At 51.0% G+C, this 27,562-nt stretch overlaps 1 protein-coding gene and 1 long non-coding RNA gene across 8 annotated transcripts in view; one reads left to right on the top strand and one right to left on the bottom strand.

The window, feature by feature from the left end:
* The window catches only part of CUNH10orf71 (chromosome unknown C10orf71 homolog), a 29,413-nt gene extending 14,113 nt beyond the window's left edge, over positions 1-15,300 (bottom strand). The window contains exons 1-2 of one of the 4 annotated variants that reach the window (XM_054508272.1): positions 14,790-15,300; positions 12,487-12,609 (exon numbers count right to left, since the gene is read on the bottom strand). The gene's annotated coding sequence lies outside the window, so the exon portion shown is untranslated. Of the gene's footprint in view, positions 1-232; positions 395-831; positions 965-12,486; positions 12,815-14,789 lie in introns of those variants that run through there. The other 3 variants (XM_045878289.2, XM_045878288.3, XM_054508273.2) reach the window with 3 other exon arrangements.
* On the top strand, positions 13,202-27,286 carry LOC123846627 (uncharacterized). Of its 4 annotated transcripts, none has more exons than XR_010412501.1 (6): positions 13,202-13,290; positions 15,296-15,552; positions 15,994-19,254; positions 22,442-22,586; positions 22,993-23,087; positions 23,911-23,995. It is a non-coding gene; the product is annotated as an uncharacterized LOC123846627 (long non-coding RNA). The 4 variants fall into 4 exon arrangements; XR_010412500.1 differs by having other exon boundaries at positions 15,296-16,070; positions 19,072-19,254; XR_008506361.1 differs by lacking the exon at positions 23,911-23,995 and adding an exon at positions 27,205-27,286 and having other exon boundaries at positions 15,296-19,254.
* Positions 27,287-27,562: the final 276 nt, after the last annotated feature.

Genomic DNA, 27,562 nt, shown 5'->3' with positions numbered 1-27,562 from the left:
AGCTGATAAGCAGAAGGCCCTCCTATTGGGGGCGGCAGACGGCAGGAAGTTTCAGGTGGGCCTCACCGAGCCGGGAGGGATGCTCTTGAGCTGCTCAGGAGGCCATTTCACTCCCCTCTGGTCCCTGCTGGTCTTTGCACAGGAAGCCGTTGGGGTTGGCTCTCCTGCTGGGTTTGACCACTTGCCTATAGTGTGGTTTTTGAGCCTGAGCTCTTTGGGTGGATTTAATTACCTTAATTGAATGGTGTTTTCACTTCTCAGTAAAGGGGAGGCAGGAAGCCGTGGAGATGACAGGGGTTGGCTTTATCACACCCAGAAGGCCCTAACAAATTGGAATTGATTCCTCTTGGTCTTCTTTCTGGGTGGTTTTTTGAGCTGTTGAGGTAGGCATGCCCTGAAAAGCAGTTAAGTGTAGTGAGTCATGACAGCCCCCTGCCTGTGTACCTTTGGACCCCGTTCCAGCTCGTGAATGCACGGACGTCCCACGTGCAGCCTTCCCACTCCACCCCAGCCCAGGACCCCTGCCCTGCTGGTCAGTCTTGAGCCAAGCTCTTGACCTCTCTGTGCAATTGCCAACAGCCCTCTTGCTTGGCAGTTTCTGAGCGAATGCCCTTGTCTGCATCCTGTATTTTACGAGGCAAATGGTGATGGCAACATCGACTTCCTCAGTTGGGGTCCTTCGGCGGGGGGAGCAGATGCATGTTAAGTGTCTACAGCGTGGCAGGCCTCAGGCCCACCACTGCGTGTACCTGCGTTCACTCATTCCTCACGGAAACCCGTCAGGGAAGGCCCAGCTCCCCACCTTACAGAGGCAGGAACTGAGGCTATCACCTGGGTTACCCGCTGTCTCTTGCTGAGTGCTGGTGCTGGGATTGCCTGTCTTCGGCTCCAGGGCCCGGCTTCCTTGCCCCATGATGACTCCTCCTCAACTATCCCCAGTGTGATCATGGCTCGATCCTTTTAACTGTTGGAAATCAGAAATCTCAAGGTCATTACATTCAACTGGAAGAACACATGGGCTCCTGTAAGGCCACCTGGAAGGTCTGTCACGCACTCCTTCACTTGGCAAGCACCCCCAGAGCATTACTGTGTGCCGCCCTGTCCCAGGGCTGGAGACGAGGCTGCGGCAGGGCTGATCGGGGCCTCTGCCTCAGGAAGCTGCCGGGAGTCGCTGACGGTGTTGGGCCACATTAATCAGATTGCCTCCGAGTAGTTTCCACTGGGCAGTGTCTCTCACGCACGGAAAACGCAGCTTTGATTTGCACCTGGGTCATGGTGCATCTGCTTGGGCCATTTTTGTTCCACAGGCCTGGAACTTGTGAGCAGGGGAGGAGGGTCGGCCTGCATCCTGGCCTGGTTGAATGGCCCCGACCTAGGAACTAGACTGGGAAAGCCACGGGCTCTCAGACTGATGCCCGGACTCCTGTGCCCTGGGAGAGGACAAAGCCAGCTTCCTCCAGCCTCGGGAACATATTGTGGTTGGCACCAGGGGTCCCGATGGCAGCGCTGGGCTGGCGTGTGTCAGAATCCTCCCTGAATCACATCACATACAAGGAGTCTCAAAGCCCTGCCGTGTGTAGGAGACCAGGAGTCACAGGGAATGTGGCCGAAGAAAGCTGCGTGTCTGGGCTGGCTGGGCTCACAGAGCCACTTGTGGGCAGCTGATTGCAGCTACTGTGGGCATTCTGCTGCCCACGGGAGAGAGCTCAGGAGGAGAGAGGCTTTCTCCCTGGAGCTCAGCCCAGCCTGCATGCCCTTCCCGCCTGGGTGCCCAGTCTGCTGTGTCTGGACAGGACATTTCCTCGGGAGCCTCTGAGGAGCATGACCCACGTCTGCAGGGAGAAGTCAGGGAGCCTGGCAGAGGGAAGGCCAGGCCTGGTCTCACCAAGCTCACCACAACAGGAAGGTGACAGCACCTGGCATCACACACCCAGAGGGGGGCCCTGTCGCAGGAGGAGAGGGGAGAAGCAAGATACAGAGGCAAGGGGAGAGGTGGAGAGATGGGCTGAGTTCAAAGACCCAGCAAGCTGCCCCTCCCGGCTCCTGTTCCTGTATCCGGATTGTGTGACTGGGGGCTGAGCAAAGCTTAGTAACTGGCTGTCTGGGGCAGTTCCTGCCTTGTAGCCCTGGCTGGTTTCAGCGGCTGACATCCTGCGGCCCATGAGCCACCATGTGGTGCAGGGGGAACCTCTGAATCCTCGAGTGCTTTGATCAGGATACTTGGGCAGGGGTCTCACTCTGCAAAGGCTATCTGCAGCACTGTTTCTGACCATCTCTGGTGGCCAGGTGTTGTTGGGGATCACTCCTTGGAGCTCCTGGTGGCCAGATGGGCTGGATGCAGCGAGAGCTGTCTTTGGATCCTCCCTCCCTCAGGAAGGAGCTCAGGCCTGGTACCCCTGGCCTGGTACCTGCTCCACCAGGTGTTCTTTGCAGAGGACGAGGGGCCCAGCCTCAGTGGCCAGACCCAATCCAAACTCTAGGGGCTGGGTCTACTCCCAGGCCAGGGCAGGCAGCCTCTGGAAGGCGGACACGCAGCTCTTTCAGAAACACCCAATAGGGTTGGGTCCACCTGGGTCTCAGCCAGGTCCTGGTGCTCCTCTACATTCACTAGGTATGACCTTGGCTAAATGACAGCAAGTCTGTGAGCCTCAGTTTCCTCATCTGTAAAATGGAGCCAATGCCATGCCCCTATGTATAAAAAACAGGGGTTCTCAACTTTGGCACTATTGATTTTGCTGAAGTCCCCTGGGGCAAAATCACCCCTGGTTGAGAACTACTGCTATCAAGGAAAAAGCATAGCCCTGCCACCGGAACATCATTTGTTCGTTTATTCATTCATTCATTCATTCATTCATTCATTCATTCATTCATTCTGTCAGTCCGTCCGTCAGTCGGTCATCCCTTCCATATGTCCCAAGAACATCTTGCCCTGAAATCTGGGAACTGTAGGATGAAATGAGATAACCATCAGATGGGCAGTTCTAGGCAGTAGAAAGAGCTGGAGATCCGGCACCAAGTCAGCATCGTCTTGGGCCAGTCACTTCACATCTACCTCCACCTGTAAAATAGGAACAATAAGGAACAACCCTGACTCTGCCACCCCCTTGGGGCCGCTCCCCAGGCCAAGAGGGTCGAGGAAAGGAATTGTCACGGAGTTGGTCCCTGTAGTAGCCACTGCCTGAGTCTCCAGATGATTGGAGCCATCTGACTCACCAGGTCTGGGTCCTCCCCCCACCAGGGGCAGTCTGCAGTGGAAGGAGGCCCAGGGAGCCCCGGGTGCCACAGACCGGTGTTTTACCTTCCGGCCAAGGGGCACCAAGGGAATTATGTGCATGCCCTTCGCTACATGTCTCCCAGGAGCAGTTTCTTCCTTGCTTGTTTTCCCTCAACACACGGTAGGAAATATTTACATCCCGGCACGGAAACTGCTCAGAGACATAGACAGTTGACCTTTGAACAACATGGCTTTGAGCTGTGCGGGTCCACATATACACAGACTTTTCCAGTAAATCCAGTACAGTCCTATAAATGTGCTTTCTCTTCCTTATGATTTTCTTTCTTTCTTTTTTTTTAGATTTTTTATTTATTTATTTATTTATTTATTTATTTATTTATTTATTTATTTGACAGAGACACAGCGAGAGAGGGAACGCAAGCAGGGGGAGCAGGAGAGGGAGAAGCAGGGTTCCTGCCGAGCAGGGAGCCCGATGCGGAGCTTGATCCCAGGACTCTGGGATCATGACCTGAGCCAAAGGCAGATGCTTAACGACTGAGCCACCCAGGTGCCCCCTTATGATATTCTTAATAACATTTTCTTTCCTCTAGCTTTCTTTAATAACATTTTCTTTTTTGTAAGCTTACTTACTGTAAGAATGCATCATATAATACATGTAACATACAAAATATGTGTTCATTGACTGTTCATGTTATCAGTAGTTAAGTTTTTGGAGAGTTAAAATACGTGGATTTTTAAATGTGCAGGGTGGGTCTTGGCGCCCTTAACCCCCTAATGGTTTAAGGGTCACCTGTAGATCAAGGAAAATTCATGAAGCAAAACTCAACCTGCTTATCTGTACTACTCTGATATCTTCTATTCTATTCTATTCTATTCTATTCTATTCTATTCTATTCTATTCTATTCTATTCTAATCATTCTATTCTATTGTTTCATTTAAAGAAACCCATTTGCAATTTGGTAAGTGATTTCAGACCCATTTAAAAAAACCCATTTGCAATTTGGTAAGTGATTTCAGACCCAATAATGAGTTCTGATCTGCAGTGGTTTTTGTAAATTACTCTGGACCAGGGGCTCCAGGCATCCCTGGTTAGGCTCCGTTGCTGCTGCCCTGTTTGTAGGGATGCTGGGTTTTCATTTGGATGGAGAAACGGGGACCCAAGCCCCAGCTGCTGTGACTGGCAGGGTCTGACCAGATTCATGTGGGGCAGGGGAGGAGACCGCCTCGGGGGCCGGGTTTATGGGGCCAGGCCTTGCCTTTGCTTCGTGCTGTGTCCCCAGTCCCCACACGGGGCCTGCGCTTTTGTCAAAGGAGCAAATGAATGAATGAGTCAGAGAATTCCCTGTGTACTGAGTACCTGGCATCAGACAAGCACTTCAGGGCGCCTGGGTGGCTCAGATGGTTAAGCGTCTGCCTTCGGCTCAGGTCACGATCCCAGGGTCCTGGGATCGAGTCCCGCATCGGGCTCCCTGCTAGGTGGGGAGTCTGCTTCTCCCTCTGCCTCTGCCTCTCTCTCTCTCTCTCTCTGACTCTCATGAATAAATAAATAAAACATTAAAAAAAAAAGACAAGCACTTTATATACTCTAATATTATTGATTCATGTTTATTGTTATGTAATTAATATTTGCAACAGCCTCGCGAGGTAGAGATTACTCTTGTTCTTTACAGAGGAGGAACCTGGAGTCCAGGGAAGTTTACTACCTGAGGGCATAGGGTTCGAACCTAGGGCTGCTGAGAGGGAGAGGGTGCCTGCAACCCGTATTTAAAGGGGTGCCTCCAGGAGCTTCTGAAATGCCTCCTGCATGCTGAGAACCTCTGCTCAGGACCACCCCACCCCTGGCCACCTGCAGCCCCCACACTCCTGGTTTTCACCCTCAAGTCTCCTTGGAGCTCATCCTAAGACCCTTGGTCACAGGCTTATTGCCCACACCCCATCACCCCCAAAAGCCCATGCAGAGGCCGTGAAAGCCTGCCCTGCCCTCACTGGCAGGAGGGGCTCTCTGCTTATGAGCTTCGGAGTCAGACAGACTTGGGACAAGTCACTCCACTTTTCTGAGCCTCCGTCTCCTTTTTGTAGGCTGGGGTTGATGGGCAGGGGAACCCAGCAGCCTGGTACTTGCAAAGTACTGTGGCTCATGAAGTGGGTCTTGCAGGGAGAAATGATTGTAACCAACGGCCTGAACTCCACCTTGGAGAGCCTTGTCCAGAGAGGAAGCCCCTTCAGGGGGTCCCAGGGGAAGAGCCATCTGGGTTTGTTGGGAGTGGGGTGTCCCTCAGCACCTGTCCTCTCTCCAGCCCCTGGGAAGAGAGCCAAGACATTTGGGGATAGGCACTGCCCCCTGAAAACGGCCCTGGAGTGTCCCGGGCTTGGGCAGAGTGCTCAGACCGCAGGGTCAGGGGTGCTACAGTGTTCCCCTCACCATCTGTGTGCCCCATTTCCCCATCTGTAAACTGGCCCTGTGGGGCTGGGTGGCAAAGGCGGAGAAGCAGATCTGGAAGAGCCATCACTGAGCCCCAGCTCCCTGCTGGGCAGTTCCAGGTGTCCATCCCATTTATCCAGCTCCTACCACCTGCCACGCACTTGGTATCTGTGATCTCGCTCAGGGATCACAACCAGAGGCAAGTTAGGTAGGGCTGGTGCCAAAGGAATTTGAGGTGGGAAAATTGAGGGTCAGAGAAGTTGAGCAACTCGCTCAAGGTCACACAGCCAGAGAGCACCAGCATTGGGATTCAGACTCAAGGGTCTGTGCTACATGGCTCTGCGCTTCCTATGCAGCCAAGGCAGAGCGAGGCTCTGGGTTTCTGGGGGTGTCTCCATCTGCCATGGTGTCCACGGGTGGCGGGCGGGGGGAGGGGGCAGCAGCTTCTCTCTTAGCACCTTCTCTTCTACCTTCAGTGGCTCTCCTCTTTCCATCAGGGACCATTCGCTTTGGCAGAGCTAGAGATGGCGTCTGTTTTACCTGGCGGTCCTTCAGGAGGCACACTGGAGGGTGCCGTCTTCCTCGTCCCTGCACAGCCAGGAGGGCATGACTTTCTGGGATGGGGGAGGGGTCTCACATGGAGAACCAGGGAAGTCCTAAACCCCACGAGGGCGCGCACGTGCGCACACGCACACACACACACACACACGCACACACTTGTCAGAGCCCGGCTGTCCCTGGCCTTCTCACTTCCTGCTAGAGGCTGGAACTGGATGGGAGATGTCTATTTGGGAGCTGGCACCTGTCCTTTCTCCAAGGGTCATGACAGCGGAGAGCCCAGCTCTTCCAGGGAAGGAGACACAACTTTCCTGCCGCGGGGGCCTGACAACCATCCTGCCTTCTTCATGGAATTCCTTATGGGACGCTTTACAGTGGCAAGAAAAATAATTCAGCTGTGGCCACCCAGGTTATCCTTCTAAAAATGAACACTGAGATAGGCTCTTCCAACAGGCAAAGTTATTTAAAACTACAGCTTGAGCTGATGTGAAAAGATCAGCTTCTTGGAGTATCTCCTACTGTGTTTGAGAACAACACGGGGACCTTGTCCCCTTTCCTTCTCTGAGCCAGTGGTTCTTCTTGAAGGCCCCAGAGGGCTTGTTAGAGTGCTGGGCCTTACCCCAGAGATGCCCACGCAGGAGGTGGGGGTGGGGCATGGGGGATGCTGGTGCTGCCTGTCCTGGGACCACACGTGGAGTACCGCTGCCCTAGGGTGGAGGCTGTATCCCTTTTTGGGAGGTTGTACTGATAAGCCATATGCTCTGGGGCCACTGGGGCCCCACGGCTGTCTGCCACTGTGGTTTGGGCTGTGTCTGCCTTGCTCCAGGCTGGCTCTGGGCAGGCTGTGCGTGTGTGGGGTGCAGGCGTGAATCAGAAGTGCTGCCCTCTTCAAGGGACCATCGCCTAGTTGGGGAAAGCAGGCAGAAGTGAGTGCAAGCTGCGGGTCCAGGAGGTGGAAGGAGAGAGGTCTCATGGGGCAGGGCTTGTTCGAAGGCAGCTGCAAGAGAGCTTTGGCTGCTGTGTGTGCATGAGCTCCTGGTCCGGACTGCGCACCAAACAGGGCGGTGGAAGGAGCACGAGATTTGGAGTCAGACCAGGGCTCCCCTTTCCTAGCCTCGTGTGACCACGACACGTTACGTCCCCTCTCTGAGCCTCCGATCCTTCAGCTGCAACAAGACCCACCTCATTGGGTGGTTGTGAAGGGTGGGGGTAAAAAAAAAATGTCAAGAGCCCAGAGGAGATTTACACAGTATAAGGACTCAATGAATGGAAGCTTCCAGCACTCCGGAGACCTCGGGTTTTTGAAGCAGACAGCGCAGGGAAGGAATCCCGTATCTACCACTGTGATTTGAATCCTCCAACAGGATTGCTGAGTGTGTTAAATGATCGCATGTGTGTGAAGCACATAGTAGGTGATCACTAAATGCCACCTGGCATCATTTCTCATCCCCAGAGGGGGGGCGGTATGGACTGATGCCAGATCTCCTTGGGCACAGCTCCTGGTTATGCTAGCTCTCAGTGACCCTCTGCAAATTATAAACCCTATTTGTGCCTCGGTTTCCTCATCTGTAAAATGAGACTATCAGTCGTACTTGCCTCATGGGGTCATTGTGAGGACCTAATGAATTTGTGTCTGTGAGGTGGCTGGCCCCGAGTAGCTGTCCATAAATGTCGCTATTCTCCCCAGCACACATCTTGCCTCACTTAGGGCCGGGGGCACGAGGGTCACTAGGACAACATTGCCTTTTGCCAGTGTAAGCAAGGCAGTGACCGACCAGCGTGCCGAGAGGGCTTCCCTATCCTGGGATCCGCCCTCGTGTGTGCCCTCTCCGCCTGGTTTCTCTGCCTTAGCAAGCCACTCAGCTCCTTCATTCTTAGACGGAATGTTGGCTAACTTCTCGCAGCGTTGGCGCTTACAGGGCGTTCCCCTTAAACGATGGGTCTGCAGCTCCCAGGCAGTCACCCGAAGCAATTCAGGGAAAACCTCCTCGCTCAGTTATAATTTAGACTCCTACCCTTGCGCTTGAGATGTAAGTTAAAGTTAGGTAAATTTAAATTAGGTAAAATTACGTAAAGCTTTAACCTCCTTTCTTTCCCCTGGAGGGTTGCTGGTGGGGCAGAGCAGGATGTGCTGGCTGATGTCGGTGGGCACAGAGTCACCCAGACCCTGCCCACGTTGCTGTGTGAGCGGGAACATCACTTCCCCTCTCGGGCTGAGTCCTCCACCCCGAGTGCTAACAGTGTACAGATCCATAATGCTATTTGGCATATGAGGTTAGGTAATAATGACGTGTGAATGTCCAGTGGTCACTGTGAGGACGGGTCAGTCCTCCATGAAGCCAGCTACTTTACCGCTGAGTGATGAACATGAGTCAGCTGAGCCCTGAAGCATTGGGGTTTCTCTTTAGGGACCTCTGGAAGGGAAAGATCCACGTTGGAGTTTAAGCAGGAGAGAAAAAACCCGACAAATAGGGCAGTTGAGAGAAGAGTTGTCATATTTATTATGTGCCTGGTACTTTTCATATGTTTGCTCAGTTAATGCATGGAGGAGCCCTTGAGATGGATTCCCAATGGTTGGTATTCCCATTTTACAGAGGAAGAAGTTGAGGCCCAGGGGCTGGCTAAGAAGGGTGGAGCTGGACTGTGAATCTGGATCTGCCCCTCCCCAGAGCCCCTATTGAGCACCTCCGCGGGTCTCCGGGAGCAGCAGGGACCCTCTGAGGCTCTAAGGGGAGGAGGCTGTCTGGGCGTGCATGGCTTCTTTGAGGAAGGTTTTGACTCTTTGTACGTGGACTGGCCTCCTTGTCGAGACTCTTTTGGACATGGACTTTGGACTCCGGTCCCAGGTTTGCATCTTAGCACCTCATTAGCTGTGCATCCTGGGGCAGATTACTGAACGTCTCTAAGCTGCAGTGCCTGCCTTCCCGAAGGAGATCCTCAGACCTACCATGCTGGATGAGCCCAGCAGTAAACCCCAGACAACCTATGAAAACGCTCTGCACACGGGAGTCAGGGAGCCAGGGATGGCCCTGATGAAAATGGTGGACACACAGGGACAGAAGTGGCTCTGAGTCGGTGGTTTTAGCCCAGTGGGTTTGAATTCTGGTTTTTTGGCTTCTGCGCCCGTTAGGCTTGACCCGGCTCAGAGACGGGTTGACAGGGCCAGGTGAAGGGACCAGCTGTTGGTGCTGCCTGTGGCCAGGCTGCCCCTGCAGAGGGCAGACCCAGGGGCATCTCCAGCATGAGGCAGGCAGGGCCCTGAGGCACAAGGCCTGAAACCGGCCTCCGCGGTCAGCAGGGAGTGGGGTCACTCAAGCACGTCTCGGCATTTCCTCTCCCCCTTGCCTTAAGCTCCAGGCGAAGGCATGGCTGAGATGAAATTCCTCTGGTAGCTCAGCCTTGCAGCCCGTCCGAAGCTCCCTGGAAAGGGCTCCTCAGGGACAGGAGGGGCCCAATGAGGCAGGGAATAGCATCCAGGTGTCAGAGCCCCTGGGCTCCTGCTGGCAGCACGTGCAGGCATCTCTGTGGGATTTGGAAGCCCTTCCAGGCCCCTGGGGAATCTGTGCTGTGCTCACCTTCTCTGGGCCAGAGTCTTGAGGGACTGCCATGCAGAGAACGGAGGACACAGCTACTCCCCCCTTTCACGAGCTGTGGTCCGGAAGAGTCCCTTGCCCTTTCCTACTAGGAAAGGGAGGTCTGTCTGTCAGGTCCTGGGGAGAAAGCTACTATTGGTGGATTGGCTCCTTGGACCCTCTTGCTGTCAGATTCCCAGACACTCCGACTCTGTGGTCAAGCTCTCCAAGGCTGACTGATGCAGGCTTGGAAGGGAATGCACTCTGCACCAAGTGGTCTTCAGTCTTCCACCTGAGAGCCGAGGTCAACTGAGAACATGCTCTCCCTCCACCTTGAATAGGAGACACATATGACTCACACACGCAGCCGCCTCCAGGGAATGTTCAATAATGATACCGGTGACCTATATTGGGGGTGACCCATCTCAGCAGTGTTCCACATTCTCCATTTCTGGGTCTTGATCCGTGTGCCTTGACAGATCCTTTGTCCCCCCCACCCCCATCTGTCCTCACCAGCTTGTATCATGCAATCCCTGGGAACCAAGTAGAAATTAAGAGGTATTTTGACAAATTTTTTCAACTAACTGAATGAAATGTACGATTGAGTTGTAGGGTTACAGATTGGCTGGATTTGGTGAAATGTGGTTTAAACCTTCAAGTGGAAATAAAACCAAGATCCTCTGTAGCCCATTGGGAAATATCAGCTCTGATGTCTCCACGGGGGCCACCTTCTCTTAAGCCCTTTGCATCTCTCCAGTAACCCTCTGCAGATGGAGTGAAATCCCAAGAGACAACGAAGAAAATGGCCCAGCCCTGTCTCCACTGGCTGGCAGGTGTCAGCTACTGAGATTTCTGGCAGACGCTGGAGGAAAAGGGCTATTTCCAGACGTGGGGCTTCCCCTTTCTGTAAGGGTCTCTAAAGCTTCTTAGGGTCAGGATCGAAGAAGCAGAAGATGCCAAGACACTTGCCTGCATACTGATGAAGAGACTCCAGGGTGGATGCATTCATCCTCTGAGGACTGGTGGCCCTCTGTAGCCTTCCTGGTCTCCTCCACACACACCTGTCTCCCCAGGTCCCCAGGAGATCCAAGCCCCTGTTTCCAGGACCCAGCACCCCACCAGCCCCTTTTCCTCCCAGTAGTCACAGTTGCTCCCATCCCAACCAGCTTCTGGCCACCAAATAGCAGGCACAATTGTTCTCCTCTCAAAGACCCAGGCGCAGAAGCACGCTGGACTTGGGTCACCCGGAGATGTCTATTTATAAACCATCCTGATAAGCACAATCTGCCCTGCTCAGCCCAGGCCACACTCCATAGCAAAGCTAACCTCCCAGTGGCAAACAGAACATTTCCTGTACCAGCCAGACTGGAAAAACCAGCCCTGAGGAGGGGCCGGGCTTCCTGAGCCAGCTACTGATCCTGAAGGGTCCAGCTTACAGGCTGTTTTAACAGCTGGAAATTTCCCTGCTTTTTTTGTGTGGGTACCAGACTGACCCATCTCAAGGAGTGTTCTTGTATAGTTGAGGTCAGCAAACTTTCTCTGTAAAGGGCCGCATAGTAAATGCTTTAGTTTTTGCGGGCCAGATGGCCTCAGCCTTTGTAGCCGTGGGCAAAATGTAAATGAACAAGTGTGGCTGTGTGCCAATAAAACTTTATTTACAAAACCAGGAGCCCAGCCCACAGCTGTGGTTTACTAACCACTGTTGGCGAGGGAACTCAAATGCTGGCAAATTGGACCTCATTTAACACAAACATTTGTTTAATCTACTCTCTAGGATTCCTATACTTACGGGTTTTTAAAAATATTACTTCAAATAGAGCTCATTATAATTGGGTTAGATGTGTTGAAAGAAATGGTCTATAATTTAGTTTTAAAAAATAGTTTCCATTTTCTAGAGAAGTTTAGGTTTGCAGTAAAACTGAGCAATTTAGTGAAAGGTACAGAGATTTCCCATATAGTTCTTGCCCCCCCCACCCCCAAACTTATACATGGCCTCTTCCATGATCAACATCCATGGGAGGGGCTTAAAGTCCTAAATAATAATTTTTTAAGGCTATCTAGTTTTCCACACATATTCAGTATTATCTCCTCAGTGATCCATTCTCCATGAGAAAAGAAAGATATGACTTTAGATTTGGCCAAGCATGAGTCTGGTTGAGGACCCCCAGCGTGTGGGAGAACACTGTGGGGGGCTCCATGCTCAGGACACACATACTCTCAGAGTCCACCGGCCAGAACGTCCCAGTGACCAATTGTCCTCTTTGTTACAGCTGTCTGGATCCTGCCTAGCCTCATTGGAGTCTCAAGATAGTCCCCTGCCTGAGAACCTGTCACCGTGGGGTTGCCCCCATTTGGCAATGTATGACCTAGGCCCACCCACAGGCTCGTGTCTGCTCGGCCGTGTGAGAGCAAAGTGCCCTGACACATACACGTAAGGACAAAGTCACACACAACTGTACCGTGCACTCTGTACAGCATACCCCTCCTGCTCCACACGGAAATCCGGCACCCACGGCACCCCCAGCCCACGGAGAGCCTCAGCCCCCAGGGTGCCCCTGGCGGCTCACACCACCCTGCACAGCACCCGGATTCAGAACTCCATCCCCACGACTGCCGCCCCCCGAGCGAAGGTCCCTGCTGTGGGGAGCTCCAGCCTCCCTGCCTCCGCTCAGAAACCAGCCAAGCGTCGACAGCCTACCTTCCGCTCTGCGCGTGGCCCAGCTGCTGGCTCTTCAGGCCTGCCCGGAACCGGAGAGAACCCTGAGTCCTCCAGCAGCCCGGCTCTGCACGGCCGCCGAAACGTCTTGCCTCCTTCTCTGGGCTGTCCAAAGATGAGCCAGGGACCGAGTCAAGACCCACACCTCTTAGTTCTCACAGACCTGCCCACCTGGGGAAAATCAGTGCCCAGAAGTTGTCCAGACACTGGACGTTCATGAAGCGTACCTAAATAGAGACCCAGCTGGGGGAAACCAAATGGTGTTCTTGGTGGGGAAGAGGCAAACAGTCCGCATCGCAACACCCGCGTGGTGTCAAGTAACAGTCAGATTAAACAAACAGCCTCAGCAGCTATTTTTACATCCAGATCGGCCGCTGGTAATAGATAACTTGGGGAGTGAGAAATTGCTCGCCGCTGAGCTGGACCCTAACCATGAGTCCAGCTTCCATCCAGAATGATTTCTTAAAGCTATTTCAGCACCTAGATTCAAATACAAATATCCCAAGGTGCGAAGGAAAACATTTGTTTAGGGAAACGTTAAAAAACACGGTAGTGGGTGCCTTGGAACCAGCACCCGCCCCGAGGCCTGCTGATGTCCCGGGGCAGAAATAGCCTGTTTCATCATCCCCTCGGAGGACCGCGGCCTGCATTCCTCGAGTAAGGAGCCGCACTCTGCTGTGCTTTTGGAGCAAAATAACAGGCCCAGCTGCAGGCTGGGGGAAGGCCAGGCTGGGATTTCAGGGGGAGAGTTTCAGAAGGATGAGAAATAATCAGGGAAGAGGCAAGGTAAGTGCCCACTTGGTGAACCTGGCCGTGGCAGGCCCCATGGTGTGCAAGGTCCAAGTGCCGGTGGACAGGTCTCGTCCTGCCAGCTGAGAGCTCCCCTCTCTGGCTCTGGAGGGCGCTGGCCCAATGGCCACTTTCTATCTTGGCCTGGGGTTGCCTGCTCTCCAAACTGCCTGCAGACCCCCAGACATCTTCCAACCCCTCTGCCTTTGCTCATGCTGTTCCAACCCCTGGGAGCCCTCCTTCCCCTCCCCAAGTTGGCCCTGTGACAGCCTGCTCACTGCGAGGATTTTAAAGCAAGAGTTTTTGTCTTTGTTTCCAAGAGCCCTTTCTCATGTTCCCCTGCCCCATGGCCTGGGAAAGCAGAGGTGCTGGTCCCCACCAGGCACCCTGCTATATGAGGTGCTCAAAGCCCCTGAAAGTCTGCACTGCACTGTATCTCTGTATCTATTTGTGGACTGCCTCCCCCGCCCCCGCCCCCTGTGGGCTTCTCATGGCCTGTGTCCTAGCCCTAACTCGGGGCCTGGCACCACCTCCAGCCTTGAATCTGCTGGTGGCCAGGGTCACAGGGACCCGGGTCTATGCACTTCAGTTTGAACCAAGTCAGAAAGAACAGTTCCTTGTTGCCCTGCAGTTAGAGGGGTCAGACCCCAACCAGCAGGATTATCCAGCCCTTTTTCCTCCTTGGAACCTCAAAACTTACCTTTTGCCCCGAGAACTTAGGACCTGACTACAGGGACACCTGCTCACTGATCAGTACTCCGAGACAGTTTGTAGGAGGCTCTAAGTGAATCCCTTGATTTTACCCACCCCACCACCTCCCCTGCTTGTCAAAACCAACACTAGCCAACCTGGCCAATGAAAAGAATCAACTTGAGATGTGAGCTAGCATTAAAACAAAAGAAAACACAACACAACACAACACAAAAGACTCAGAACCCCGGCCCCTTGTATTTCCTAGCTATCTGACACCAGCCAAATCACTTAACCTCTCCGTGCCTCAGTTTACTGATCTTTGAGATGGACAGACTGCCTAAGTTCTACTGGGTTGAAGATCAAATGAATTCATGTACACAGATACGCTTGTATATTGCAAATCTTCTCAAATGTTAGTCATTTTTTTTTTATAATTTTTGCCACACCTTCAACCATCCGTACCATCACTTACTATATTTTTGTAAGGAAAATTTAAATTGACTTCTTAAAAAAGCAGAGCTTTATGGTAAATAGTAGTACCTGCAAAATCATGGGTTTGATGTTCTAGTTCATCTTTTCCCCTGTTATGCATTGAAACAAATTCATCACCAGTTCACATGTTATCTGTGCACGACCCAAATCATTTTGTTCCTGATTTTAGTGAAGCCTGCCTCATTAAATCTCATTTTATGGGGGAGTTTGCTTTGGGGTGTGAATAACAGGAGCTGAAACCATTCCACAGGGCCCTGGTCCTCCTAACTTGCTTTCCTCCCGCTCCTCAGCACCTTCCTTCCCCAGCTTACTTTTAATTCTTCCCAGGTGGAGCGCCTGACTGCATGTCTCTGGTTTGGGGTCCTAGAAGCGGTGAGCTTTGCAGTGCGGCCAGAGCTGGTGGTGTTTGCTTGAAGTGGCTGCTTGAGAAATGAAAAGCACAAGGGTGACCCAGGGAACTTTCTGGGGGCAAGAGAGTGGCTGACAGCTTTGTCAGCGTCAGCAGGAGGGGTCAGGAAAGAACAATGAAACACCGTTGACCCGGTAGGAGCCTGGCCTAGGAGCAGGAGCTTGGCGGCGGGGGGCGTCTGGCTAGCCTGACCACAGCTGACCGCTGTAGAATCAGATGTCTCCCCCAGAATGTGCCCTACCTGCCCCGTGCCGTGGTCTCCACATCTGGCTCGGTCATGGTGGGCACACCGGTGTGGACCACCCCTGCACAGAGCACAGCCAGAGAACTCAGCCCCTGCTCCAGACCAGAGGTGAGCTGGCATCTTTCCAGGGGCTGGGCCCAGGCAAAGTGACCACTCTCTTCCAGTCCAGGAGCTGTGAGCTGCGTGGAAAGAATGTGAATGAAGACACAATTCTAAATGTAGAACCACGGACGCTATGTGAGCTGGCTCCCTAATCATCCAGAAAAACAAGGCCTGCGTGTACATTCTGCAAGAGCATAAATAAAGCTGTCCTCAGGCGGCGGGCTACGGCATCCCATCCTTGCAGTGACTTCTCTGGCCCCAGCTCGTGGCCGAACCCCTGGAACAGAGGCGGGAGGGGCCCAGCTGCCTGACCGCCTGGGTGAAAATGGCCTCGCTCTTGCCTGGATGTGCTTGATGCTTACTAACCTCATTCTGCAGCAAACTGGCTCTGTTCTGCATCTGTCTTATTCAGAAATGTTCAAAAGCTGGTGATGGGGGTAATGCAGAATTTCTGGGGCTGGGTGTTGGAAGCTTGCGTCCCCACAAATGACATGAGGCGACTCCCACCATTCTTCCACCATTGTGGTTGTACCAGACTGCTTGTCAGGAGGCCTCAGCAGAGGTTTCTTCACTAGTGCTCATTCTTCTTTACGAGTTGTTTGCATAAACTTCTTCAGGAGGGTGGAGCATTTCCTGGGCTTAGTAATAACAGCAAAATAGTAAATGCTAGCTAATACTTACCAAACCTATAACTCGGTGCCCTGCACTGTCCTGAGTCTTTACCTAAATTAACCTTGATGCTGTACTCTCTTTATCTTAGGGCCTGGCACCATTTTGTTCTAGCCCCACCGATTGCTACCTGTCAGGGAGCTAAGCAAAGACACGATAAGGAAACCGGTATTTCCCGAGCATGCATTATGTGCCAGGCACCGCCTGTGTGTTCTTTTACTGAATCCTCATGCTATCCCAGTGTGATGTCTGTACATACCCCCTCTTTACAGATGAGCAAACTGAGGCTTTCAGAGGTCCTGGATGTCATTCAGCTAACAGTGGCACTGAGGATGCAGATGAGGGTTTGTCTGTCTGCCTGTCCAGTCTGTATATCTCTGTTGCACCCCCCAGCCCTCAACATAAGCGCACTCCCAGCCCAAGTCCAGGGAACATGGCTGCCTTCCACCCACCTGTTTTCCTTGCCTCTCCCTGGCAAGGGAGCAAAGTCTGGCCAGGGCACCTCCTTAGCTACTGATTTGTTATGGGAACTGAGGGGATTCTGTACCTCAGTGTCGGCCCAGTGAAAGTATATCCTCAGGGCTGGTGCAAGGATGGGACGTCACTGTAGGGGGTACTGCTGGAGCTCGGGCCTCGGCCGGCTGCTCACCTGCTGAGGGGCCTGAGCAATCAGACCCCTCCCTTTAGATGGATTTTCTTACCAGGAACTCTGAGTTGGCTCCTTGTGAAGGGATGTTACGTGGTGATGTGTGTCTGGTGCCTAGCTCAGAGGAGCTGGATATATCGAGCTGAAGGGGGGGGGCACCTGTTTGCAGCTCACAGCTGGAAAACAGCCCACTGGCTCAGGTTGCTGGTACCCCTTCCCTAGGGATGCTGCTCTCCTAGCCTCGCCAGCCTCGTGCCAGGATGGGAGTGTCATAGTCTTTTCTCGAGTCGCCTGGGCCAGGGGGACTCTCCTTAAGGCCTTTCCTTCAGAATTCTTTGCTTAGGAGTTTCTAGTGAAGGATTTCGATGCAAGAAATAGAACGTGTGCTGTGAAATGAAGTAAATCCAGTTTATTAAAATGCCAACATAATCATGGTGGCCAGCAGAGAGGTCAGCCACCGTGCACGTGGAGTCTGTGTAAGCCATCTCTCCTCCTGGAGGGATCTGGAAGTCGAGAGTCAGGAGGAGAAGGGGGAGTGGAGAGCTCTACTCCCTCACATATGGGCCCACAAACTTTTTCTGTTAAGAGGCTAAAGTAAATGTTTTCAGCTTTGCGGGCCAGATGGTCTTTGTCACAACTGCCCAGCTCAGCACTGCAAGGTGGTCAGAGCTGATCCGTAAACAAAGGGATGTGGCTGAGTTCCAATAAAACTTTATTTGTGGACATACAGATTTGAATTTTGCATAATTTTCCCATATCACAAAATATTCCTGTTTTGGTTTTACCACTTAAGTATGTCAAAAGCATTTTTAGCCTATGAGACTACACAACACCAGGGGCAGGACAGGTTAGCTCACGGATCAGACGTGCTGAGTATTGAGCCACTCTCTCCGCTTCAGCCACCGCCAAGCACATGGGCTAATGGGCACCCGAAACCTGGCTAGTCTGAACCGAGACATGCTGTGAGGGGGGGGAAACGCACACTGGATTTCCAAGACGGTGCCCCAAAAAAGTCCTCCCAAAACAAAAACAGACTGCGAAAGATCTTCTGTATAGAATAGTGTATTGAATCTTGTGTGGATATGATGATACTTTGCATGTTGTGGCTTTAATAAAATATATTATTAAGATTGCTTTTACATATTTCTTTTTACTCTTTTAATGTGGCTACTGGCAAATTTAAAATGACACACGTGGCTCACGCCATGTATTTCTAGTGAGTGGGGCTGGGCTGCTCTTCTCCTGGCTGTGACCCTGCCCCTCATCGTCCACTGTTGCCATGAGGCCAGTCTGTTCCTGGGATCAGGGCTGATGTGGTCACGGTGAAAATGTCTCAACTTCTCCATCGTCAAGTGCTCTGAGTTCAGAAGTTACACAGGAACTGTGTATTCCTAGATCACTAGTATTATTATTTCTATTTGGTTCTTCCATTATCTGTAAAAAAGTGAACCTTAAGAAATTAAACTTTCTGCCGATGAAGAAAAATGGGGATAGTTACCACTTTCTGAGCACCTACTGGATACTGGGTTAACGGTCTCATACCCAGTGTATATTTTAATTTTCACAACCACCCAGGGGAGTGGGGAGACCATTCCTATCTCCAATTCCAAATGCAAAACAAAATCAGAGAGGTAAAAATCCCTTGCCCCAAATTATGTAATTGACGGTGGAGCTGGTCTCAATTTTAGGTCACCTGGTCTGCCTAAACTGACTTTTTCCCCTGGTGCCATAATCACTGAAGTGCCCCTAGAAGCAGGGTCTCCTGGCAGAATTGTTTGACTGGATGTGGAGGAAGAGGATCATAAGGCAGGGCTGGGGTACAAAGCCAAAATGTGTTCTCTTGCTGTTCTGCACCCCCAGGCATTGCCTGCTCTGTCCCCCAGCAGCAGCGGGGGAGGAAGGCCACTGTTTAACTGTTCCATAACCACCTCTGGCCCAGGAGTAATATGATTGCTTTGACCTCAGAGATGGACCAATATAAGAATCACTTCTCTCACCCTGGCTCCAGCCATACTGCCTCCTTGCTCCTCTTCATGTATGCAGCTCCATCCTGCCTCAGGGCCTTTGCACCTGCTGATCCTCTGCTTGGAGCTTTCTGCCCCTGATCTTTACAAGGCTGCTTCTTTCTCCCCATTCAAGTGTCAGCTCAAGGGTCACTTCCTCAGTGACCATCCCATCTAAAGACTCTCACTCTCAGCCCTGGTCATCCTCCATTCTGTTTATATCCTTCATACCATCTCCTTCTTTGGTCATGGGTTTATGCTCTGTGGATGCCCTCTCCAGAATGCAAGCTCCAAGAGGACTTTTATTTTGTCTGCCTTCTTGTCACCCCCTAATGGGTGATGGTGGGTGAATGGGAAAGCACTGGGGGTGAGGGGGGCTCCTTACGGCCTTGCATCTCCCCCCCGCCATTACGAACTCAGTGTTGGCTTTATCTCGGGGCGGTGGTTCCCAAGTCAGCTGGAGGGCTGGTGAAAACATGGATTGCCGTGGCCCTCCCTCAGAGTGTGTATCTCTAACAAGTTCCCAGGTGGTGCTCACCCTGCTGGCCCAAGGACCACCCCCGGAGAAGAAGATGCTGCTACTGGCCAAGCCAGGCCCATGCCACTGTTGCAACAGGTGGCTGTCTGGGAGCTGCTGCTTCCCAGTGGCTTCCCACTCAAGGTGAAGCTTTATCCTCCCTGCGTCTCCGACGTAGATCTACAGGTAAGAGAGCTGAGACACGAGTTAAACAGAAGACGAGGCTGGGGCTTGAAATCAGGAGTTCCGGCCCTCAGCCTCTGTAGGCTCCCACCTGTCCTGCGGTCTCACCTCCTAAAGGCCTTTGGATGTGGGTCACAGGTGCCAGGGGAATCCAGCCACCTCTTTCCACTTGTAACCTTCCTGATGCTTGGCAGAACTTGACAGAACTTTGGGAGGCACGGCCAGGAGAGTCTCTGTGGCTGAGTGGCTAAGATTGTGGATTTTGGCCTCAGAGAGGTACAGGTTCTATTCCCAGGTCTACCAAGACCAGCTGTGTGACCTCTGGCATGTGATCTGACTTCTCTAAATTTCAGTTTGGTCATTCCTTCACATGACTGTTGCAAATGGTAAACGAGAGGACAGGTCGCTGCTCACCGAGGGCACGACAGGCTGAGGAAGCTCGCGTGGTGGAATTCTGATCACCTGGGCTGGATCGGGGGTGGGTAGGAGATCTGCAGCAGGCTGGCAGTGATTGAGAAACCCGGGGGCTCGGGGAGGACCACGAGCCGGGCTCCGCCTCACGGTGGAGCACCGCGCAGCTGTAGAAAGCGATGAAGAGCATCTCTCCGTCATTCTCAGGGCAAGGGGGAGACTCTCGGGATCATATGCTACCATTTACTTAAAAAGAAGAGGGTCCAAGTATGTGGGTATTTATATATATTTACTTATATTAAAGGAAAACAATAGAATAAATAAAATCCCAAAATGGTTACCTGTGGGGAAGGGAAGGCACATGTGTGTTTGGGGATGGGAAGAGGAGCTGGGCTTCCCTGAGTCTACTTTGTTTGGTAGATTTGATGTGGAGCTATGTAAGTACCTGCCAGTTTATAAAGCTAGATTAAACCAAAACTTTGAAAAAGGCAGTCCCTAAAAATTAGAGCAAAATGAAACAAATGAATTTAATGTGTAGGGGGCATACTTTCACAGAGGGGAAGTTATTTCAAATGATTTGAAAATACATTAAGTTGACTTAACATCCGCGGTCAGGATATAGCCTCACACAAAATTAACTGTCAAGTAAAATCTTACACTGTTCTCAGAAATATAGATAGATAGATAGAGATAAAGCAAATGAGTAAGGATGTTAATGTCATTAGAGAGCAAAGTGGTTTTTTTTTTTAGTGTTAGAGACAACAGATGCAAATATAAAACCCAAATGGTAAGTAAAACCCAGTAGTTGTATATTTATATTGAATATCAATATAAAGTAAAGAGATCATATAAATCAAACATAAAAAATCCAAGTGTAAAATCAATATAAAGAGAAAGCATAACAAAATATACTTTCTTTTAAAAAAGAGAAAAAAAGCATTTCCCAATAAAAAAGCAATAACTAACATAATAACCAACAGAATAACTAACAGCAATGAATCTCCTTTGGACAAAGATTTTTGTCTCTAAACATGATTTCTCATTAAAAAGAACAACCATTCCCTGAGCTGGAGCAGAACATGTATAAGAAAGAGTCTGGAACCCCTTGTCACACGAAAGGCAGGCAGGCTAAGGAAACCCCCTGGGAAGATATCAAAAGAACAGGGGCCAATCTGAAGAGGTTCCCACCAGCAAAAGGTAGGATGATACAGTGTGTTTGTCAGTAAGAAAACACCACACGCCCTGAGACACACTGAATCTTCTTGAGCCCACGAGTTCATGAAGATCCTGAAAAAAATAACAACTCAAGCCACAGTTCTGTGGCCCCCTGGGCAGATGTAGGGAGCAGCTTCTTTCTTTTGAAAAGGGGAACAGGGTTGAGTACCTCACTTGACTTTCCTGTGTGAACTGTACAAAACAGTTCAAGGAGCCAAGTGATGGATGAAGAAAAGTTTCTCTAGTAAAGAAGGAAGGGTAGAACTAGAATATTATCAGTTTCAAACCCCCGGAGGAAACAGTGAGTCAGGATGACAATCACCCAGGGGCCCCTTATGAAAATACATACTGCTCATGAAGTATTCTTGCCAAAAAAACCAAGCCTAAATCAGAACAAGTCCCTAACCCTGGATTTCACTACCAGATTAAAAGAATAACAGGGACAGAGAAATCATGAAATGACACCGTGAGGAAGCAAGGGGCAAAATTGGGGTGTGGACAATCCTACGGGACAAGTGACAGATTTCTTTTACACATTAACCACTGAAATTGAGGCAGGTGGGATCACTTGATTAAAAGACACTAAAGAAGACACATCAATTAAACACCACCTATAGACTCTTTTTGGATCCTGATTCCAAAAAACATAGCAAACGTTTATAAGACCACTTGAAAAATTTGAGTACTGCCTGGGTATTTGATCATGGCTCCTGTTTTTAGGCATGGTAATGGTATGTTAAAGAAAGAAGCTTTATTATTTAGCAAGACTTACACTCATATTTATGAATGAAATGAGATGATCTCTGGGACTTACTTCTAAGTCATGTAGTATATGGGGACACGGGTTGGAGTACATGAAACAGGATTTTTGTCCTTGAGCATTTGCTATACTATCTTCTGAACTTTTGTATACATTTGGCAAGTTCCACAATAAAAAAAAAAACCCAGAAAATTCCCTGGGGCAGGGAGGAGAGAAGGAGAGAGGCAGGGTGAGCTGAGGGGCAGGTGGGAGCTCCGGGGAAGGAGACGCAGCAGGGAGTCGGAGAACTCGGGGGTCAGGTGGCTCTGCAAGAGCCAGGGTGAGATCTGAGACTGTCCCTCGGGTCGCGTGGCAGAGGAGGTGGCACCTGGGTCTGCCCGGCCCATCCCGTAGACTCCAGTCTGTCTGGTAACCTCACTTAGGGTTATTTGATATTAAATGGCTTCAAGGAGGCCAATGTCCCTACAAATGTTGGCAGGTGCACAAAACATCAGAAACAATTAAATATCCAATTTTAGAGTTTGCTTGGCTAAGGTTATGCTTAAAAATTAAAAACTTAAAATAGAAGAGCATATTTATAGTAGATTATTAAATAACCAAGTAAAAATGTGTATATTCACGGAAAGAAAAAACCCTGTAACAATGGATTTATGTAAAGAAAAGTTCTCCAGTAACATATCACTAAGCATTAGGTAAAAAGATACCTAAAACCAACAGATACTGTTTTATAAACAAAATATGTGTGTGTTGATTTTTCCTTTGTAAAAATAATGATGATGCATTTTTCACTGAGATGATTTGTAGCAGGGTGAAGAAAACCTAATTCCTACTTTTGACCAGAGATTATAGTTGGATCAGCTTGCAGGAAACCTGAGTGCAGAGTTTTGGTGGGGCGCTTTCAGTTCCCCCACCCCGCTCACCCTGCTGGAGACACCTTGTCCTGACAAAGGTGAGTGGCTAATTTCACCCATGACGTTAACACCGCTGGAATGGCTATATGGGATGGTGGGGCTAAAAATACCCCAGTGCAGGAGGAGTTTCTCTAGAAAGCCCGTGGCTGTCTACTTTCTCCCAAGGGCTGGGGAGGTCACTCGCCTGTGGCCAGTGCTGTGATGTGATGACCGTGTCTAGGGCAAATACTGCTTCTTGGACCCTTGCAGATCCCAAAGTCCCTAAGGCATTGCCTTTGCCGCAGAGGGTCCCGGGAAACAGGTGGAGGTTGCTCACAACCACAGCTGGGCTGCCCGGCTCATGTACCTTTAGTCTAGTTTCCTGTTGGGGAACAGAAGATGCCAAGACCCCCTCTGGGCACCTCAACTCCACCAGGGGAGGTTCATTTGCACTCTCCTGTCCAGTTTTAGGGCACAGAGCAGGAAGCGGACAGCACAGTGGGACAGGGACTGGCTCAAGCGACTTTCAAGGTGGGGATAGAGCCAGTCCGCACTCTTAGGTGAGTAGCTTTGCAGGTCACCATTTCCCCTCCAGCTTCGCTATCTGGGACATGCAAATCCCAACTCCCCAAGACGAGCCCTGCTTCCAGAAGCTTCCAGAGGCTTCCAGAGGCCAGACTTCAGGGAGATTTCGCAGAGCTTCCTGGACATCCACTAGTCACCATTCTGTTGGCACGGATGGTGCTGTCTGATGTGCAGAGGGTTCCCCATCACTTTATGGGACATTGGTTCTTAGCACAGCCCTCTGAAGAAGGCTCAGCAACCTTGTCACCCTTCACTTTCCAGCAGAGGGGGCAGGGTCTTGGGGATTTATGGAAGTCACTAGGAGAGTCCAGCAGATAACGGAGCGAGTGCAGACCTCAGGTGCCCACCAGTTAGGGTAGGGGCTTTTGGGCTCTTTCCTGGCCTTCGTGGAGGGACCAGCCCATACATTTGCTTACATATCCCTGGCTCTTAGCTCCAAGCCCCAGATTCGCCTAAAGCAGCCCATGGCCAGATGTGGCCCAGAAAGCTGAAGGAGGGTTTTGTTTTGAAATAATTTAGATTCGTTAGTAGCATTTAAAGACCAGGAGAGTCTGGCTCTATTTAATGGAAGATTGGGCACCACTGGGTGGCATTCGTGCATGGGGGGAGGGGCTGGGGCTGCCCCTTCAGGTAGGGCATGCACCCTCCTGCTAGCCATCAGAGAACTTCACTCATTTACATAACCTGTCAGGATGAAGACTTTTGTGTTTGCAACTGCTTTCTAAGGGGGGGATAGTCTAGGCGGTGTTGGAGAGCGATAGCTGATCACAACAGCCTGTCTCAATGTCTTCCCTAAAGCCAGCCATGGGGGCCGGACCCTGAACACCCAGCCCTGCCACCCTCCTGGCCACTGGACACCATCAAACACTTGGAGAACTGGGAGCCATGTTGAGTTGAATTAAACCTTGAACATGATATAAACCAGGACGTGTTCTGCTGGCATCAATACTAAATAAGGCTTATCTTCAGAAGCATTTACCTGCTGCGAGCAGATACATCTTCATGAAATATGAAATCCACCCAAATTTATTAAAACCGCCTGTGAAGTAGTGGGAACTCAAACTGAGCAGCCCTCCGTTAGAGCCTCATTATTATTATGGCATTATTTATTTATATCCCACCCTAAGACAGACATGATGTAATCCAGTAATTAAGATTGTTATGATTGAATATTTATTAAGCACCTACAATAAGCCAGCCACTGATCCACAGAAAATGAGTCTTTACCCTCAAGAGCTCCCATCTCGCTGCCACGGGGAGCTCAGTGCCTCTCATAGGGGAGTAGGGGGGCAGTTTAATGGATTTTGTCTTTTCTGAGCAAGCCTGAGAAATGACACTGATCAGAAATTGGATCCAGTTTAGTCTTGCTATTCTGAATGAAATGAAAACAATCCATCGCTGGCTTAGGAACACGATAGGCTTGCAGAGGGGCTGCTCCTCCAAAATGTCTCGGATGAGTAGCGGGGCCTCCCAGCACGCGGCGGTGGGCAGGGCCGGGCTCTCCCATGTCTCTCTCCCCTCTCACTCCCCACGCAGTCCAAGAGGCATGGGCAGCCTGGCCTGCTTTTTAAACTCATTCCCAGGCCCAGCTTGGGTGGCACTTTGGTACTTCTCATAACACAGGTCCTGCCCTGACATGTCACAGGCCAACATTTGCTGGGTCCCTCCTGTGGGCCAGGGGCTTCAGAGGGCACCAGACACAGCCTCAGGCTGCCTGGAAACCTTGTCGCTGGACAAGGCCCCCAAAGGGAGCTTCCTCCAACTGCTCCGAAGCAGCCCGTGAGAGCTTCTGAGGCCTCTCCTCTGTCTGGTTCTCCCTCACTTGTCATCCTCCTTCTTCCCCCACACTGGGCCACTTCTCCCCAAAAGGACCTCTGGGCCGTGCGCTCGCCAAGGTAGAGCCTACGCTCTGGGCTCCTCTTGCTTCTTCCTGCCCCAGTGCCTGGCAATTGTCTGCACAGCGAAAGAAGAAATGAATGAATGAAAGCATCAAGGGGTCAGTGAGCAAAACACAATTGCAAACGTGACCCGGGCATTGATAGGCGACTTTCTGCAACCAACTTTCTTCATTTACAGTTAGTTTTTCCCTAGCGGATTGTTTCTGTGTTTGGGAAGAGGGTGGAATGTCCTCCAGGTTCTCTGGTGTCTTTGGTAGGAGGTGTTTTGAAAACTGACACATGCATGCTGCGTTCCCCTTAGCATTAGTCCTGACTTTTGCACTTGGTTCAAATAAAAGCCACCTTACCATGGAGGAGACCCTAGTCACTTCCACTAAATTTCAGGGTTTTTTTAAATTAAAAAAAAAACACCAAACTGTGGTTAAAAACATTTAATATAAAATTTATCATCTTAAGCATTTTTTAAGTGTACAATTCTGTGGCATTAAGTATGTTCATACTCTTGGGCAACCATGCCCACCATCCATCTCCAGCACTTTTACAGCATCCCAAACTGGAACTCTGTCCCTGTGAAACATGAACTCCCCATCCTCCCTCCATTGACCCTGGAACCCACCATTCCACTTTCTGTCTCTATGAATGTGACTACTCTAGGCACCTCAGATAAGTGGAATCATGCAGTATTTCTCTTTTTGTGACTGGCTTATTGAACTTAACATAACGTCCTCGAGCTTCTTCCATGTTGTAGCATGTGTCAGGATTTCCTTCCTCTTTAAGACTGAATGATATTCCATTGTGTGTATATATCATATTTTGTGTATCCATTCATCCATTCACTGACACTTGGGTTGTTTCCACCTTTTGGCTATTACAATGGTGCTGCTATGAACATGGGTGTGCAGATATCTGTTCAAGATCTTGTTTCCATTTCTTCTGGGTGTATACCCGGAAGTGGGATTGCCGGAACCTATGGGTAGTTGTGTTTATAGCTTTTTGAGGAGCTGCCATGTGGTTTTTCATAGCGGCTGCATCACTCAACATTCCCACCAACAGCGGACAAGGGCTCCAGTTTCCCCACAGTCTCACCAACACGTGTTCTTTTCTTCCTTTTAGAAAAATGTTTAGGGTAGCCATCCTCATGGGTATGAGGTGGTATCTCATTGCGCTTTGGATTTGCATTTCCCTAGTGATTAGTGATGTTGAGCATCGTTTCAAAAATATCAGTTTTTAAAGAAGCCTGCAGACGCCCCTTAATGAGGTTTTATTTGAAACGAGGGTCTTCATATTGAACATGCCATATGGTTCGTAGATGGATGAGCATGCTGGGTGACCAAGGGCGAGGGCCTGGGCAGGTGAGCAGCTGCCGGGTGTCAACCGTGTTGCCTCTTCCGTTTAGCGCAGGGCCAGCTGTAGACGTGATCACCTGCAGGACATTGTACACTGTGATGCTGTGTCCCCTCTTATGTGTCTGGTTTAATCGGTCTGGGGCCACGTGCAGCCACACACACCGGGGAGGGCGAGTCTGATGTGCAGCCAGGATGGGGACTATTGCTTCCAGCTGTGCTATTGGTTCCGTGGTGTGGGGATCTCTGGGGGCCAGAGATGGGACACGGGAGCCTGTGTAAAAGTGAATGAGTGCGTTGCTTCGGGCAGGCTTCTCCTGGTGCCGGGCTTGAGGACCACACTGAAGTCCGCTCAGGTCCCCTTCCTTCTCCGACACTTGTCCTGATGCTGTCGGACAACCCTGAGGTCGGCCTTGCAGGCCTTACGAGGTGTTTGCTAGGAGGCTGGGGGATGCCTCTTCCTTGTGGAAAAGAGGCTGTCACTTATTACCACATCCCCACTTGGAGGGGACACGGACCGTTTGCTTTCACAGAAAATCTTTGCCATCTGGAACTAGTGGTTAGGCTACAGTGTTTCCCCACCATCTTGATGATCAGACTGGCCAGGAGGCTTGTTCCAATACACATGACCAGGCCTCCCCCTTGGAGCTTCGGATTTGGTAAGGCTGGGTCAGGGCCAGAGAATCTGTTTTGTTTTGTTTTTGCACAAGCACCACAGACGATGCTTATGTGAGGTTAGGAAACACTGCCCTAAAGTGGGGGTGGTGGCCAAGGGAGCAGCTTCCCTTTGGTGTGCACCCTGCCCTCTGTCACGATAATGCACCACTCACCGTGTGTCCCTTTGCTCTTAGCCAGACGCTCGCTATGCATGGACCCTGGACCAGCAGCATCAGCGACTTGGGGCCTGTTGGAAATGCAGATTCTCAGGCTCCCTTGGACCCGACTCTGGGTGGTCCCAGAGAGTTGTGTTTTTCGAGCCCTCGGGGAGATTCTCCTGCAGCCGCTGGTCTTAACGAAGCATTTTCACACAGTATGTCCCTCATCCCGTATGTTTCTCAAAGGTGGGAAACCGAGGCCCAGAGAGAAGCAGCATGACTTGCCCCAAGTCAGACACTTGCAGGTGGCACAGAGCTGGAACTCGAAGCCGTGGTCCCTGATTCTGGATCCAAGAATTCCCTTGAACCCCTTCCCTGGGGAACACGAGGGTCT

The sequence above is a fragment of the Mirounga angustirostris genome, unplaced genomic scaffold, assembly GCF_029215605.1.
Source record: "Mirounga angustirostris isolate CCGP_5_RB_7025 unplaced genomic scaffold, mMirAng1.0.hap1 SCAF_6, whole genome shotgun sequence".
NCBI classification, from domain to species: domain Eukaryota; kingdom Metazoa; phylum Chordata; class Mammalia; order Carnivora; family Phocidae; genus Mirounga; species Mirounga angustirostris.
Note: the sequence above shows the minus strand (reverse complement) of the source record. Positions and strands in the feature narration are given on the sequence as shown.